Source organism: Asterias amurensis, chromosome 13 (assembly GCF_032118995.1).
Source record: "Asterias amurensis chromosome 13, ASM3211899v1".
Classification (NCBI taxonomy): Eukaryota; Metazoa; Echinodermata; class Asteroidea; order Forcipulatida; family Asteriidae; genus Asterias; species Asterias amurensis.
In genome coordinates, this window is record NC_092660.1 from 15,184,266 (window position 1) to 15,199,873 (window position 15,608).

The following is a 15,608-nucleotide window of genomic DNA, read 5'->3' on the forward strand; positions in this document are numbered from 1 at the left end:
AAAAATCTGACGTAAAGTAAACGTCTTTGATTAATACTCGTTTTTATGCAAATCTTTAGTCTCGAGAATTTGGGAGCAATTCTGCCTAAAGTGAGCGCACTTTTGTGCTTTTGGAGGCTTATTAGTGAGTAATTATTTTGTTTACTTTCATTTCACGTCAGATTGTCTACTTTCCGGGGGGGGGGGAATGCTAAAAAATCATCTTTTTTAGTAATTACAAATAGTGCCTTTAACAGCTTATGGAACTAGCCCATGGATGTATGACTTCGTACATCATTTCATAGCTGACCAATTATAACTCAGAAAGTAAAAGCCCGTGAAGATTCCATTGATCGCTACTGCTATAAGATCGTATTGATTAAGAAGAGCGCTTTTGTGATCCAATTTCTTTGTTATTTTTGGTGTGGGGCTTGCATGCTCCTTGGCTAATTTGAATGTGAATAGCCCAGTTGTGAATAGTTCTTCTCAAGAAAGCACGTGATTGAGTGGAAATTTCTGCTACGAAACCTGCACACAGCACGGTTGAGTGACTCGCCAATATGCCGCGGTTGGAAGTGCTTGTTGGTGGATCTGTGTGCTGTGCTGTTTTGCTTTGCTTTGCTGTGCTATGTTTTGTGAGTACTGTTTCAGTTGTAGTTTCAGTTGTAGTTTCAGTTGTAGTTTCAGTTGTAGTTTCAGTTGTAGTTTCAGTTGTAGTTTCAGTTGTAAGTCCAGTTGTAGTTTCAGTTGTAAGTCCAGTTGTGGTTTCAGTTGTAGTTCCAGTTGTAGTTTCAGTTGTAGTTCCAGTTGTAGTTCCAGTTGTAGTCTCAGTTGTAGTCTCAGTTGTAGTCTCAGTTGTAGTCTCAGCTGTAGTCGCAGCTGTAGTCGCAGCTGTAGTCGCAGCTGTAGTCGCAGCTGTAGTCGCAGCTGTAGTCGCAGCTGTAGTCTCAGCTGTAGTCGCAGCTGTAGTCTCAGCTGTAGTCTCAGCTGTAGTCGCAGCTGTAGTCGCAGCTGTAGTCGCAGCTGTAGTCGCAGCTGTAGTCGCAGCTGTAGTCGCAGCTGTAGTCGCAGCTGTAGTCGCAGTTGTAGTCGCAGTTGTAGTCGCAGTTGTAGTCGCAGATGTAGTCGCAGTTGTAGTCGCAGTTGTAGTCGCAGTTGTAGTCGCAGTTGTAGTCGCAGTTGTAGTCGCAGTTGTAGTCGCAGTTGTAGTCGCAGTTGTAGTCTCAGTTGTAGTCTCAGTTGTAGTCTCAGTTGTAGTCTCAGTTGTAGTCTCAGTTGTAGTCTCAGTTGTAGTCTCAGTTGTAGTCTCAGTTGTAGTCTCAGTTGTAGTCTCAGTTGTAGTCTCAGTTGTAGTCTCAGTTGTAGTCTCAGTTGTAGTCTCAGTTGTAGTCTCAGTTGTAGTCTCAGTTGTAGTCTCAGTTGTAGTCTCAGTTGTAGTCGCAGATGTAGTCGCAGTTGTAGTCGCAGTTGTAGTCGCAGTTGTAGTCGCAGTAGTAGTCGCAGTTGTAGTCGCAGTAGTAGTCGCAGTTGTAGTCGCAGTTGTAGTCGCAGTTGTAGTCGCAGTTGTAGTCGCAGTTGTAGTCGCAGTTGTAGTCGCAGTAGTAGTCGCAGTTGTAGTCGCAGTTGTAGTCGCAGTTGTAGTCGCAGTTGTAGTCTCAGTTGTAGTCGCAGTTGTAGTCTCAGTTGTAGTCTCAGTTGTGGTCTCAGTTGTGGTCTCAGTTGTGGTCTCAGTTGTGGTCTCAGTTGTGGTCTCAGTTGTGGTCTCAGTTGTGGTCTCAGTTGTGGTCTCAGTTGTGGTCTCAGTTGTAGTCTCAGTTGTAGTCTCAGTTGTAGTCTCAGTTGTAGTCTCAGTTGTAGTCTCAGTTGTAGTCTCAGTTGTAGTCTCAGTTGTAGTCTCAGTTGTAGTCTCAGTTGTAGTCTCAGTTGTAGTCTCAGTTGTAGTCGCAGTTGTAGTCGCAGTTGTAGTCGCAGTTGTAGTCGCAGTTGTAGTCGCAGTTGTAGTCGCAGTTGTAGTCGCAGTTGTAGTCTCAGTTGTAGTCTCAGTTGTAGTCTCAGTTGTAGTCTCAGTTGTAGTCTCAGTTGTAGTCTCAGTTGTAGTCTCAGTTGTAGTCTCAGTTGTAGTCTCAGTTGTAGTCTCAGTTGTAGTCTCAGTTGTAGTCTCAGTTGTAGTCTCAGTTGTAGTCTCAGTTGTAGTCTCAGTTGTAGTCTCAGTTGTAGTCTCAGTTGTAGTCTCAGTTGTAGTCTCAGTTGTAGTCGCAGTTGTAGTCGCAGTTGTAGTCGCAGTTGTAGTCGCAGTTGTAGTCGCAGTTGTAGTCGCAGTTGTAGTCTCAGTTGTAGTCTCAGTTGTAGTCTCAGTTGTAGTCTCAGTTGTAGTCTCAGTTGTAGTCTCAGTTGTAGTCTCAGTTGTAGTCTCAGTTGTAGTCTCAGTTGTAGTCTCAGTTGTAGTCGCAGTTGTAGTCGCAGTTGTAGTCTCAGTTGTAGTCGCAGTTGTAGTCTCAGTTGTAGTCTCAGTTGTAGTCTCAGTTGTAGTCTCAGTTGTAGTCTCAGTTGTAGTCTCAGTTGTAGTCTCAGTTGTGGTCTCAGTTGTGGTCTCAGTTGTGGTCTCAGTTGTGGTCTCAGTTGTGGTCTCAGTTGTGGTCTCAGTTGTGGTCTCAGTTGTAGTCTCAGTTGTAGTCTCAGTTGTAGTCTCAGTTGTAGTCTCAGTTGTAGTCTCAGTTGTAGTCTCAGTTGTAGTCTCAGTTGTAGTCGCAGTTGTAGTCGCAGTTGTAGTCTCAGTTGTAGTCTCAGTTGTAGTCGCAGTTGTAGTCGCAGTTGTAGTCGCAGTTGTAGTCGCAGTTGTAGTCGCAGTTGTAGTCGCAGTTGTAGTCGCAGTTGTAGTCTCAGTTGTAGTCTCAGTTGTAGTCTCAGTTGTAGTCTCAGTTGTAGTCTCAGTTGTAGTCTCAGTTGTAGTCTCAGTTGTAGTCTCAGTTGTAGTCTCAGTTGTAGTCTCAGTTGTAGTCTCAGTTGTAGTCTCAGTTGTAGTCTCAGTTGTAGTCTCAGTTGTAGTCTCAGTTGTAGTCTCAGTTGTAGTCTCAGTTGTAGTCTCAGTTGTAGTCTCAGTTGTAGTCGCAGTTGTAGTCGCAGTTGTAGTCGCAGTTGTAGTCGCAGTTGTAGTCTCAGTTGTAGTCTCAGTTGTAGTCTCAGTTGTAGTCTCAGTTGTAGTCTCAGTTGTAGTCTCAGTTGTAGTCTCAGTTGTAGTCTCAGTTGTAGTCGCAGTTGTAGTCGCAGTTGTAGTCTCAGTTGTAGTCGCAGTTGTAGTCGCAGTTGTAGTCGCAGTTGTAGTCGCAGTTGTAGTCTCAGTTGTAGTCTCAGTTGTAGTCTCAGTTGTAGTCTCAGTTGTAGTCTCAGTTGTAGTCTCAGTTGTAGTCTCAGTTGTAGTCTCAGTTGTAGTCTCAGTTGTAGTCTCAGTTGTAGTCTCAGTTGTAGTCGCAGTTGTAGTCGCAGTTGTAGTCGCAGTTGTAGTCGCAGTTGTAGTCGCAGTTGTAGTCGCAGTTGTAGTCGCAGTTGTAGTCGCAGTTGTAGTCGCAGTTGTAGTCGCAGTTGTAGTCGCAGTTGTAGTCGCAGTTGTAGTCGCAGTTGTAGTCGCAGTTGTAGTCGCAGTTGTAGTCTCAGTTGTAGTCTCAGTTGTAGTCGCAGTTGTAGTCGCAGTTGTAGTCGCAGTTGTAGTCTCAGTTGTAGTCGCAGTTGTAGTCGCAGTTGTAGTCGCAGTTGTAGTCGCAGTTGTAGTCGCAGTTGTAGTCTCAGTTGTAGTCTCAGTTGTAGTCTCAGTTGTAGTCTCAGTTGTAGTCTCAGTTGTAGTCTCAGTTGTAGTCTCAGTTGTAGTCTCAGTTGTAGTCTCAGTTGTAGTCTCAGTTGTAGTCTCAGTTGTAGTCGCAGTTGTAGTCTCAGTTGTAGTCGCAGTTGTAGTCGCAGTTGTAGTCGCAGTTGTAGTCGCAGTTGTAGTCGCAGTTGTAGTCGCAGTTGTAGTCGCAGTTGTAGTCGCAGTTGTAGTCGCAGTTGTAGTCGCAGTTGTAGTCGCAGTTGTAGTCGCAGTTGTAGTCGCAGTTGTAGTCGCAGTTGTAGTCTCAGTTGTAGTCTCAGTTGTAGTCTCAGTTGTAGTCTCAGTTGTAGTCTCAGTTGTAGTCTCAGTTGTAGTCTCAGTTGTAGTCTCAGTTGTAGTCTCAGTTGTAGTCTCAGTTGTAGTCTCAGTTGTAGTCTCAGTTGTAGTCTCAGTTGTAGTCTCAGTTGTAGTCTCAGTTGTAGTCTCAGTTGTAGTCTCAGTTGTAGTCTCAGTTGTAGTCTCAGTTGTAGTCTCAGTTGTAGTCTCAGTTGTAGTCTCAGTTGTAGTCTCAGTTGTAGTCTCAGTTGTAGTCTCAGTTGTAGTCTCAGTTGTAGTCTCAGTTGTAGTCTCAGTTGTAGTCGCAGTTGTAGTCGCAGTTGTAGTCGCAGTTGTAGTCGCAGTTGTAGTCGCAGTTGTAGTCGCAGTTGTAGTCGCAGTTGTAGTCGCAGTTGTAGTCTCAGTTGTAGTCTCAGTTGTAGTCTCAGTTGTAGTCTCAGTTGTAGTCTCAGTTGTAGTCTCAGTTGTAGTCGCAGTTGTAGTCGCAGTTGTAGTCGCAGTTGTAGTCGCAGTTGTAGTCGCAGTTGTAGTCGCAGTTGTAGTCGCAGTTGTAGTCGCAGTTGTAGTCGCAGTTGTAGTCGCAGTTGTAGTCGCAGTTGTAGTCGCAGTTGTAGTCTCAGTTGTAGTCTCAGTTGTAGTCTCAGTTGTAGTCTCAGTTGTAGTCTCAGTTGTAGTCGCAGTTGTAGTCGCAGTTGTAGTCTCAGTTGTAGTCTCAGTTGTAGTCTCAGTTGTAGTCTCAGTTGTAGTCGCAGTTGTAGTCTCAGTTGTAGTCTCAGTTGTAGTCTCAGTTGTAGTCTCAGTTGTAGTCTCAGTTGTAGTCTCAGTTGTAGTCGCAGTTGTAGTCGCAGTTGTAGTCGCAGTTGTAGTCGCAGTTGTAGTCGCAGTTGTAGTCGCAGTTGTAGTCGCAGTTGTAGTCGCAGTTGTAGTCGCAGTTGTAGTCTCAGTTGTAGTCTCAGTTGTAGTCTCAGTTGTAGTCTCAGTTGTAGTCTCAGTTGTAGTCTCAGTTGTAGTCGCAGTTGTAGTCGCAGTTGTAGTCGCAGTTGTAGTCGCAGTTGTAGTCGCAGTTGTAGTCGCAGTTGTAGTCGCAGTTGTAGTCGCAGTTGTAGTCGCAGTTGTAGTCGCAGTTGTAGTCGCAGTTGTAGTCTCAGTTGTAGTCTCAGTTGTAGTCTCAGTTGTAGTCTCAGTTGTAGTCTCAGTTGTAGTCGCAGTTGTAGTCGCAGTTGTAGTCGCAGTTGTAGTCGCAGTTGTAGTCTCAGTTGTAGTCTCAGTTGTAGTCGCAGTTGTAGTCTCAGTTGTAGTCGCAGTTGTAGTCGCAGTTGTAGTCGCAGTTGTAGTCGCAGTTGTAGTCGCAGTTGTAGTCGCAGTTGTAGTCGCAGTTGTAGTCGCAGTTGTAGTCGCAGTTGTAGTCGCAGTTGTAGTCGCAGTTGTAGTCGCAGTTGTAGTCGCAGTTGTAGTCGCAGTTGTAGTCTCAGTTGTAGTCTCAGTTGTAGTCTCAGTTGTAGTCTCAGTTGTAGTCTCAGTTGTAGTCTCAGTTGTAGTCTCAGTTGTAGTCTCAGTTGTAGTCTCAGTTGTAGTCTCAGTTGTAGTCTCAGTTGTAGTCTCAGTTGTAGTCTCAGTTGTAGTCTCAGTTGTAGTCTCAGTTGTAGTCTCAGTTGTAGTCTCAGTTGTAGTCTCAGTTGTAGTCTCAGTTGTAGTCTCAGTTGTAGTCGCAGTTGTAGTCGCAGTTGTAGTCGCAGTTGTAGTCGCAGTTGTAGTCGCAGTTGTAGTCGCAGTTGTAGTCGCAGTTGTAGTCGCAGTTGTAGTCGCAGTTGTAGTCGCAGTTGTAGTCGCAGTTGTAGTCGCAGTTGTAGTCGCAGTTGTAGTCGCAGTTGTAGTCGCAGTTGTAGTCTCAGTTGTAGTCTCAGTTGTAGTCGCAGTTGTAGTCGCAGTTGTAGTCGCAGTTGTAGTCTCAGTTGTAGTCGCAGTTGTAGTCGCAGTTGTAGTCGCAGTTGTAGTCGCAGTTGTAGTCGCAGTTGTAGTCTCAGTTGTAGTCTCAGTTGTAGTCTCAGTTGTAGTCTCAGTTGTAGTCTCAGTTGTAGTCTCAGTTGTAGTCTCAGTTGTAGTCTCAGTTGTAGTCTCAGTTGTAGTCTCAGTTGTAGTCTCAGTTGTAGTCGCAGTTGTAGTCTCAGTTGTAGTCGCAGTTGTAGTCGCAGTTGTAGTCGCAGTTGTAGTCGCAGTTGTAGTCGCAGTTGTAGTCGCAGTTGTAGTCGCAGTTGTAGTCGCAGTTGTAGTCGCAGTTGTAGTCGCAGTTGTAGTCGCAGTTGTAGTCGCAGTTGTAGTCGCAGTTGTAGTCGCAGTTGTAGTCGCAGTTGTAGTCGCAGTTGTAGTCGCAGTTGTAGTCGCAGTTGTAGTCGCAGTTGTAGTCGCAGTTGTAGTCGCAGTTGTAGTCGCAGTTGTAGTCTCAGTTGTAGTCTCAGTTGTAGTCTCAGTTGTAGTCTCAGTTGTAGTCTCAGTTGTAGTCTCAGTTGTAGTCTCAGTTGTAGTCTCAGTTGTAGTCTCAGTTGTAGTCTCAGTTGTAGTCTCAGTTGTAGTCTCAGTTGTAGTCTCAGTTGTAGTCTCAGTTGTAGTCTCAGTTGTAGTCTCAGTTGTAGTCTCAGTTGTAGTCTCAGTTGTAGTCTCAGTTGTAGTCTCAGTTGTAGTCTCAGTTGTAGTCTCAGTTGTAGTCTCAGTTGTAGTCTCAGTTGTAGTCTCAGTTGTAGTCTCAGTTGTAGTCTCAGTTGTAGTCGCAGTTGTAGTCGCAGTTGTAGTCGCAGTTGTAGTCGCAGTTGTAGTCGCAGTTGTAGTCGCAGTTGTAGTCGCAGTTGTAGTCGCAGTTGTAGTCGCAGTTGTAGTCTCAGTTGTAGTCTCAGTTGTAGTCTCAGTTGTAGTCTCAGTTGTAGTCTCAGTTGTAGTCTCAGTTGTAGTCGCAGTTGTAGTCGCAGTTGTAGTCGCAGTTGTAGTCGCAGTTGTAGTCGCAGTTGTAGTCGCAGTTGTAGTCGCAGTTGTAGTCGCAGTTGTAGTCGCAGTTGTAGTCGCAGTTGTAGTCGCAGTTGTAGTCGCAGTTGTAGTCTCAGTTGTAGTCTCAGTTGTAGTCTCAGTTGTAGTCTCAGTTGTAGTCTCAGTTGTAGTCGCAGTTGTAGTCGCAGTTGTAGTCTCAGTTGTAGTCTCAGTTGTAGTCTCAGTTGTAGTCGCAGTTGTAGTCGCAGTTGTAGTCTCAGTTGTAGTCTCAGTTGTAGTCTCAGTTGTAGTCTCAGTTGTAGTCTCAGTTGTAGTCTCAGTTGTAGTCGCAGTTGTAGTCGCAGTTGTAGTCGCAGTTGTAGTCGCAGTTGTAGTCGCAGTTGTAGTCGCAGTTGTAGTCGCAGTTGTAGTCGCAGTTGTAGTCGCAGTTGTAGTCTCAGTTGTAGTCTCAGTTGTAGTCTCAGTTGTAGTCTCAGTTGTAGTCTCAGTTGTAGTCGCAGTTGTAGTCGCAGTTGTAGTCGCAGTTGTAGTCGCAGTTGTAGTCGCAGTTGTAGTCGCAGTTGTAGTCGCAGTTGTAGTCGCAGTTGTAGTCGCAGTTGTAGTCGCAGTTGTAGTCGCAGTTGTAGTCGCAGTTGTAGTCTCAGTTGTAGTCTCAGTTGTAGTCTCAGTTGTAGTCTCAGTTGTAGTCTCAGTTGTAGTCGCAGTTGTAGTCGCAGTTGTAGTCGCAGTTGTAGTCGCAGTTGTAGTCTCAGTTGTAGTCTCAGTTGTAGTCGCAGTTGTAGTCTCAGTTGTAGTCGCAGTTGTAGTCGCAGTTGTAGTCGCAGTTGTAGTCGCAGTTGTAGTCGCAGTTGTAGTCGCAGTTGTAGTCGCAGTTGTAGTCGCAGTTGTAGTCGCAGTTGTAGTCGCAGTTGTAGTCGCAGTTGTAGTCGCAGTTGTAGTCGCAGTTGTAGTCGCAGTTGTAGTCGCAGTTGTAGTCGCAGTTGTAGTCGCAGTTGTAGTCGCAGTTGTAGTCGCAGTTGTAGTCTCAGTTGTAGTCTCAGTTGTAGTCTCAGTTGTAGTCTCAGTTGTAGTCTCAGTTGTAGTCTCAGTTGTAGTCGCAGTTGTAGTCGCAGTTGTAGTCGCAGTTGTAGTCGCAGTTGTAGTCGCAGTTGTAGTCGCAGTTGTAGTCGCAGTTGTAGTCGCAGTTGTAGTCGCAGTTGTAGTCGCAGTTGTAGTCGCAGTTGTAGTCGCAGTTGTAGTCTCAGTTGTAGTCTCAGTTGTAGTCTCAGTTGTAGTCTCAGTTTCAGTTGTAGTCTCAGTTGTAGTCTCAGTTGTAGTCTCAGTTGTAGTCTCAGTTGTAGTCTCAGTTGTAGTCTCAGTTGTAGTCTCAGTTGTAGTCTCAGTTGTAGTCTCAGTTGTAGTCTCAGTTGTAGTCTCAGTTGTAGTCTCAGTTGTAGTCTCAGTTGTAGTCTCAGTTGTAGTCTCAGTTGTAGTCTCAGTTGTAGTCTCAGTTGTAGTCTCAGTTGTAGTCTCAGTTGTAGTCTCAGTTGTAGTCTCAGTTGTAGTCTCAGTTGTAGTCGCAGTTGTAGTCGCAGTTGTAGTCGCAGTTGTAGTCGCAGTTGTAGTCGCAGTTGTAGTCGCAGTTGTAGTCGCAGTTGTAGTCGCAGTTGTAGTCGCAGTTGTAGTCTCAGTTGTAGTCTCAGTTGTAGTCTCAGTTGTAGTCTCAGTTGTAGTCTCAGTTGTAGTCTCAGTTGTAGTCGCAGTTGTAGTCGCAGTTGTAGTCGCAGTTGTAGTCGCAGTTGTAGTCGCAGTTGTAGTCGCAGTTGTAGTCGCAGTTGTAGTCGCAGTTGTAGTCTCAGTTGTAGTCTCAGTTGTAGTCTCAGTTGTAGTCTCAGTTGTAGTCTCAGTTGTAGTCTCAGTTGTAGTCTCAGTTGTAGTCGCAGTTGTAGTCGCAGTTGTAGTCGCAGTTGTAGTCGCAGTTGTAGTCGCAGTTGTAGTCGCAGTTGTAGTCGCAGTTGTAGTCGCAGTTGTAGTCGCAGTTGTAGTCGCAGTTGTAGTCGCAGTTGTAGTCTCAGTTGTAGTCTCAGTTGTAGTCTCAGTTGTAGTCTCAGTTGTAGTCTCAGTTGTAGTCGCAGTTGTAGTCGCAGTTGTAGTCGCAGTTGTAGTCGCAGTTGTAGTCGCAGTTGTAGTCGCAGTTGTAGTCGCAGTTGTAGTCGCAGTTGTAGTCGCAGTTGTAGTCTCAGTTGTAGTCTCAGTTGTAGTCGCAGTTGTAGTCGCAGTTGTAGTCGCAGTTGTAGTCGCAGTTGTAGTCGCAGTTGTAGTCTCAGTTGTAGTCGCAGTTGTAGTCGCAGTTGTAGTCGCAGTTGTAGTCGCAGTTGTAGTCGCAGTTGTAGTCGCAGTTGTAGTCTCAGTTGTAGTCTCAGTTGTAGTCTCAGTTGTAGTCTCAGTTGTAGTCTCAGTTGTAGTCTCAGTTGTAGTCTCAGTTGTAGTCTCAGTTGTAGTCTCAGTTGTAGTCTCAGTTGTAGTCTCAGTTGTAGTCGCAGTTGTAGTCGCAGTTGTAGTCGCAGTTGTAGTCGCAGTTGTAGTCGCAGTTGTAGTCGCAGTTGTAGTCGCAGTTGTAGTCGCAGTTGTAGTCGCAGTTGTAGTCGCAGTTGTAGTCGCAGTTGTAGTCGCAGTTGTAGTCGCAGTTGTAGTCGCAGTTGTAGTCGCAGTTGTAGTCGCAGTTGTAGTCTCAGTTGTAGTCTCAGTTGTAGTCTCAGTTGTAGTCTCAGTTGTAGTCTCAGTTGTAGTCTCAGTTGTAGTCTCAGTTGTAGTCTCAGTTGTAGTCTCAGTTGTAGTCTCAGTTGTAGTCTCAGTTGTAGTCTCAGTTGTAGTCTCAGTTGTAGTCTCAGTTGTAGTCTCAGTTGTAGTCTCAGTTGTAGTCTCAGTTGTAGTCTCAGTTGTAGTCTCAGTTGTAGTCTCAGTTGTAGTCTCAGTTGTAGTCTCAGTTGTAGTCTCAGTTGTAGTCGCAGTTGTAGTCGCAGTTGTAGTCGCAGTTGTAGTCGCAGTTGTAGTCGCAGTTGTAGTCGCAGTTGTAGTCGCAGTTGTAGTCGCAGTTGTAGTCGCAGTTGTAGTCTCAGTTGTAGTCTCAGTTGTAGTCTCAGTTGTAGTCTCAGTTGTAGTCTCAGTTGTAGTCTCAGTTGTAGTCGCAGTTGTAGTCGCAGTTGTAGTCGCAGTTGTAGTCGCAGTTGTAGTCGCAGTTGTAGTCGCAGTTGTAGTCGCAGTTGTAGTCGCAGTTGTAGTCGCAGTTGTAGTCGCAGTTGTAGTCGCAGTTGTAGTCGCAGTTGTAGTCTCAGTTGTAGTCTCAGTTGTAGTCTCAGTTGTAGTCTCAGTTGTAGTCGCAGTTGTAGTCGCAGTTGTAGTCGCAGTTGTAGTCGCAGTTGTAGTCGCAGTTGTAGTCGCAGTTGTAGTCGCAGTTGTAGTCGCAGTTGTAGTCGCAGTTGTAGTCGCAGTTGTAGTCGCAGTTGTAGTCGCAGTTGTAGTCGCAGTTGTAGTCGCAGTTGTAGTCGCAGTTGTAGTCGCAGTTGTAGTCGCAGTTGTAGTCGCAGTTGTAGTCGCAGTTGTAGTCGCAGTTGTAGTCGCAGTTGTAGTCGCAGTTGTAGTCGCAGTTGTAGTCGCAGTTGTAGTCGCAGTTGTAGTCGCAGTTGTAGTCGCAGTTGTAGTCGCAGTTGTAGTCGCAGTTGTAGTCGCAGTTGTAGTCGCAGTGGCAGTCGCAGTGGCAGTCGCAGTGGCAGTCGCAGTGGCAGTCGCAGGGGCAGTGGCAGTCGCAGTGGCAGTCGCAGTGGCAGTGGCAGTGGCAGTGGCAGTGGCAGTGGCAGTGGCAGTGGCAGTGGCAGTGGCAGTGGCAGTGGCAGTGGCAGTGGCAGTGGCAGTGGCAGTGGCAGTGGCAGTGGCAGTGGCAGTGGCAGTGGCAGTGGCAGTGGCAGTGGCAGTGGCAGTGGCAGTGGCAGTTGCAGTTGTAGTTTCAGGTGCCTGGCTACGAGCCACATCCCAGAGGGTGCCTGACTACAAGCCACATCCCAGAGGGTGCCTGACTACAAGCCACATCCCAGAGGGTGCCTGACTAGAGGACATCATCCCAAGTGATTGAAGCACATCAAACATTGGTAGATGGCTAGAAAATGATCTTGTTAATTCAAGGGGTCTCGGTTTAAGACTTGGTCCCTCTTAGAAAACTTTTTGGTTTAGACCCTCAAATGGTGTTGGAAGTCCCATCCCCTACATGGTTCCTTTCCGTTGATGTATGCCTTTAAAAGTGCTTGCCCAGCCAAGTTTTTTTGTGTGGATCTTTTTAGTGCCTGACTACGAGCCACATCCCAGAGGGTGCCTGACTACGAGCCACATCCCAGAGGGTGCCTGACTACGAGCCACATCCCAGAGGGTGCCTGACTACGAGCCACATCCCAGAGGGTGCCTGACTACGAGCCACATCCCAGAGGGTGCCTGACTACGAGCCACATCCCAGAGGGTGCCTGACTACGAGCCACATCCCAGAGGGTGCCTGACTACAAGCCACATCCCAGAGGGTGCCTGCCTAAAGGACATCATCCCATGTGATTGAAGCTCATCAAACATTGGTAGATGGCTAGAAAATGATCTTGTTAATTCATTGGGTCTCGGTTTAAAACTTGGTCCATCTTACAAAGCATGGTGGTTTAGACCCCCAAATGGTGTTGGAAGTCCCATCCCCTACAAGGTTCCTTTCCTTCGATAAATGCCTTTAAAAGTGCTTGTCCTAGCCGAGTTTTTTTTTATCTTTTTAGTGCCTGACTACAAGCCACATCCCAGAGGGTGCCTGACTACAAGCCACATCCCAGAGGGTGCCTGACTACGAGCCACATCCCAGAGGGTGCCTGACTACAAGCCACATCCCAGAGGGTGCCTGACTACAAGCCACATCGCAGAGGGTGCCTGACTACGAGCCACATCCCAGAGGGTGCCTGACTACAAGCCACATCCCAGAGGGTGCCTGACTACAAGCCACATCCCAGAGGGTGCCTGACTTCGAGCCACATCCCAGAGGGTGCCTGACTACGAGCCACATCCCAGAGGGTGCCTGACTACGAGCTACATCCCAGAGGGTGCCTGACTACGAGCCACATGCTAGAGGGTGCCTGACTACGAGCCACATCCCAGAGGGTGCCTGCCTAGAGGACATCATCCCATGTGATTGAAGCACATCAAACATAGGTAGATGGCTAGAAATTGATCTTGTTAATTCAAGGGCTCTCGGTTAAACACTTGGTCCCTTGTAGAAAACATGTTGGTTTAGACCCCCAGATGGTGTTGGAAGTCCCATCCCCTACAAGGTTCCTTTACTTCGATAAATGCCTTTAAAAGTGCTTTAAAAGTCAGTTTAAGCATTAGTGATGATCATCTGGGACCAATTTTATTGAGCTGTTTAGGCAGAAAATATTGCTAAAACAGTTCTCTATTATTTTATGCTTGGATCCTTTTTGTGCCTCTAAGCATCTCTATGAAGTTTGCCCCTGATGATCTATGTCTTTATATGGTTTGTACTAATGTAGTACATTGTAATTTTCTTTCAGATGATTGTGACGACTGCTTACCAGCCATCCCGTCAACATGGACCATGAAGATGTGACAGCACAGTACAGAGAGAGAGACACGTCATGGCTTGAGGCAGCTACATACCAGGGTCCCAAATGGAATATGAAGGTAAGATGTCTTTTAAGTTAAGCTTGAGTTGAAAGTTTAGAAATCAATTAAAGTGCATAAAATAGACATTTCTTGGGTCTCATAATTAAAGTTAGTCCCATTTACCTTGCACGAATACTGCATGTTAAAGGGCCAGGAGCGTCACTGAGTGAGGGATATGCATGCTTTATAAAAAGCCATTATTGTTACTATTATGCACAAATCTTCGATCTTTAAATCCAAGTCGCAATCTAACTGGTTTAGTTTTCGGTTTTTGATCATATTACAGGACTAACGCAGTCGAACAACTTTGAGTTGGACACATCAAAATGCTGAGCCACCTTATGCAGTACCATTTAAAGTCAGCATAGCATACAACATCATCATCACCACCTCATCTAAGGCGTCATGACAACAGATGAACACATTGTCAACAGAATGGAACCCAAGTACACGAATGAGACGAAGAGACAGACCAAGTTGGCGTTTAGATGGATGACATCAAGCAACAAGCACAAGAAAGATCAAGGTGGAATGGTGATGAAGAAGCCTTCCTTCTGCAGTATGGAGCCACATAGGCTAGATATTATGTCACTTACAATAACAAAAAAAAAGATTTGTGAAGATTTCACATTTCGTTGGTCTGTTTAATTCATTCTTGGAAGTATATGTGCTTTTAGAAATATTGTCAACATACTTGAAATGAGGTACTTCGTTACAAGTATGTAGTCAGAATACATAATAAACTTGTATCGAGGTACTATACAAGTTCACATACAACAGTTGCATGTTTGTAATGAGGTACTTCATTACAATCATGTAATTATAACATGCTTGCAATAAAGTACCTTATTGCAAGTATGTAAAAGTTTCATGTGCGTAATGAAGTACCGCATTACAACCATGAAACAAGTTAAGTTAGTTTGTAATGCAGTGTGCTAATTACAAAATACGAAACAACATAATTTTATTTGTAGTAAATTCATAACAAATAAAAAGAGAATTTTTTTTTAATGAGTGTGTTTAAGTGTTGGTTAGACATTAAGTTTTGTATTGTTACTACTTAATTTGAATAATGAATCAAATATAAAATGTAACTTTTGTAATGTGTCATTCTGTCTATCAATTATTTATTAGTCTAATTGTTTACATGGTATTTGTTCTGGGGTAGCTTACATGGTGGCCACCATGGTTTTTTGTTGGTAACTCTGCATAAAGCTTTTAATGTGAAAGGTCATGCCATTGTGTCGTGTGAAAATGGAGGTTGGTTAAGAGTACTCATTAAACGAGTTTATTTCAGTACAAAGGTCATGACAATGTCACAGGGTACTCATTAACGAGGTTAATTAATATTAAAGGTGATGACAATGTCATAGAGTACTCATTAACGAGGTTAATTAATTACAAAGGTGATGACAATGTCATAGGGTACTCATTAACGAGGTTATTTAATTACAAAGGTGATGACAATGTCATAGAGTACTCATTAACGAGGTTAATTAATTACAAAGGTGATGACAATGTCACAGGGTACTCATTAACAAGGTTATTTAATTACAAAGGGAATGACAATGTCATAGAGTACTCATTAACGAGGTTATTTAATTACAAAGGTTATGACAATGTCATAGAGTACTCATTAAAGAGGTGATTTAATTACAAAGGTATTGACAATGTCATAGGGTACTCATTAACGAGGTAAATTAATAACAAAGGTCAATGACAATGTCATAGAATACTCATTAACAAGGTTATTTAATTACAAAGGGAATGACAATGTCATAGAGTACTCATTAACGAGGTTATATAATTACAAAGGTGATGACAATGTCATAGAGTACTCATTAACGAGGTTAATTAATTACAAAGGTGATGACAATGTCATAGGGTACTCATTAACGAGGTTATTTAATTACAAAGGGAATGACAATGTCATAGAGTACTCACTAATGAGATGATTTAATTACAAAGGTTTTGACAATGTCATAGGGTACTCATTAACAAGGTTATATAATTACAAAGGTGATGACAATGTCATAGAGTACTCATTAACGAGGTTAATTAATTACAAAGGGAATGACAATGTCATAGAGTACTCACTAATGAGGTGATTTAATTACAAAGGTATTGACAATGTCATAGAGTACTCATTAACGAGGTTAATTAATAACAAAGGGAATGACAATGTCATAGAGTACTCACTAATGAGGTGATTTAATTACAAAGGTATTGACAATGTCATAGAGTACTCATTAACGAGGTTAATTAATTACAAAGGGAATGACAATGTCATAGAGTACTCACTAATGAGGTGATTTAATTACAAAGGTGATGACAATGTCATAGAGTACTCATTAACGAGGTTACATAATTACAAAGGTGATGACAATGTCATAGAGTACTCATTAACGAGGTTAATTAATTACAAAGGTATTGACAATGTCATAGAGTACTCATTAACGAGGTTATTTAATTACAAAGGTATTGACATTGTTTAGCTGTATAGAGTACTTATTAACAAGGTTTTATAATTAAAAAGGTCATGACATTGTCTTAGCTGTATAGAGTACTCATTAACAAGGTTGAATAATTACAAAGGTCATGGCATTGTCTTAGCTGAATAGAGTACTCATTAACAAGATTTTATATAATAATAATATAAAATAATAATAATGATAAACAATTTTCAGAGAGGGGTAACATTACAAATAATCAATTGTTGTAATGGTTACACACTCAAATTTATTACGATCCCTTTTGTGGGGTGGGAGATGACAACCTTCACGTGGTCCACCCTGTTGTTAACTAATTGTCATCAAACAATACAGCTGTATATACGTAT

At 44.0% G+C, this 15,608-nt stretch overlaps 1 long non-coding RNA gene across 2 annotated transcripts; it reads left to right on the forward strand.

Annotated features, from left to right (window-relative positions):
* The first annotated feature begins 544 nt into the window (after positions 1-544).
* Positions 545-13,397, forward strand: LOC139945894 (uncharacterized). Of its 2 annotated transcripts, none has more exons than XR_011787186.1 (5): positions 545-614; positions 11,404-11,685; positions 11,872-12,298; positions 12,658-12,787; positions 13,056-13,397. It is a non-coding gene; the product is annotated as an uncharacterized lncRNA (long non-coding RNA). The 2 variants fall into 2 exon arrangements; XR_011787185.1 differs by lacking the exon at positions 545-614 and adding an exon at positions 11,122-11,214.
* The last annotated feature ends 2,211 nt before the right edge of the window (positions 13,398-15,608 follow it).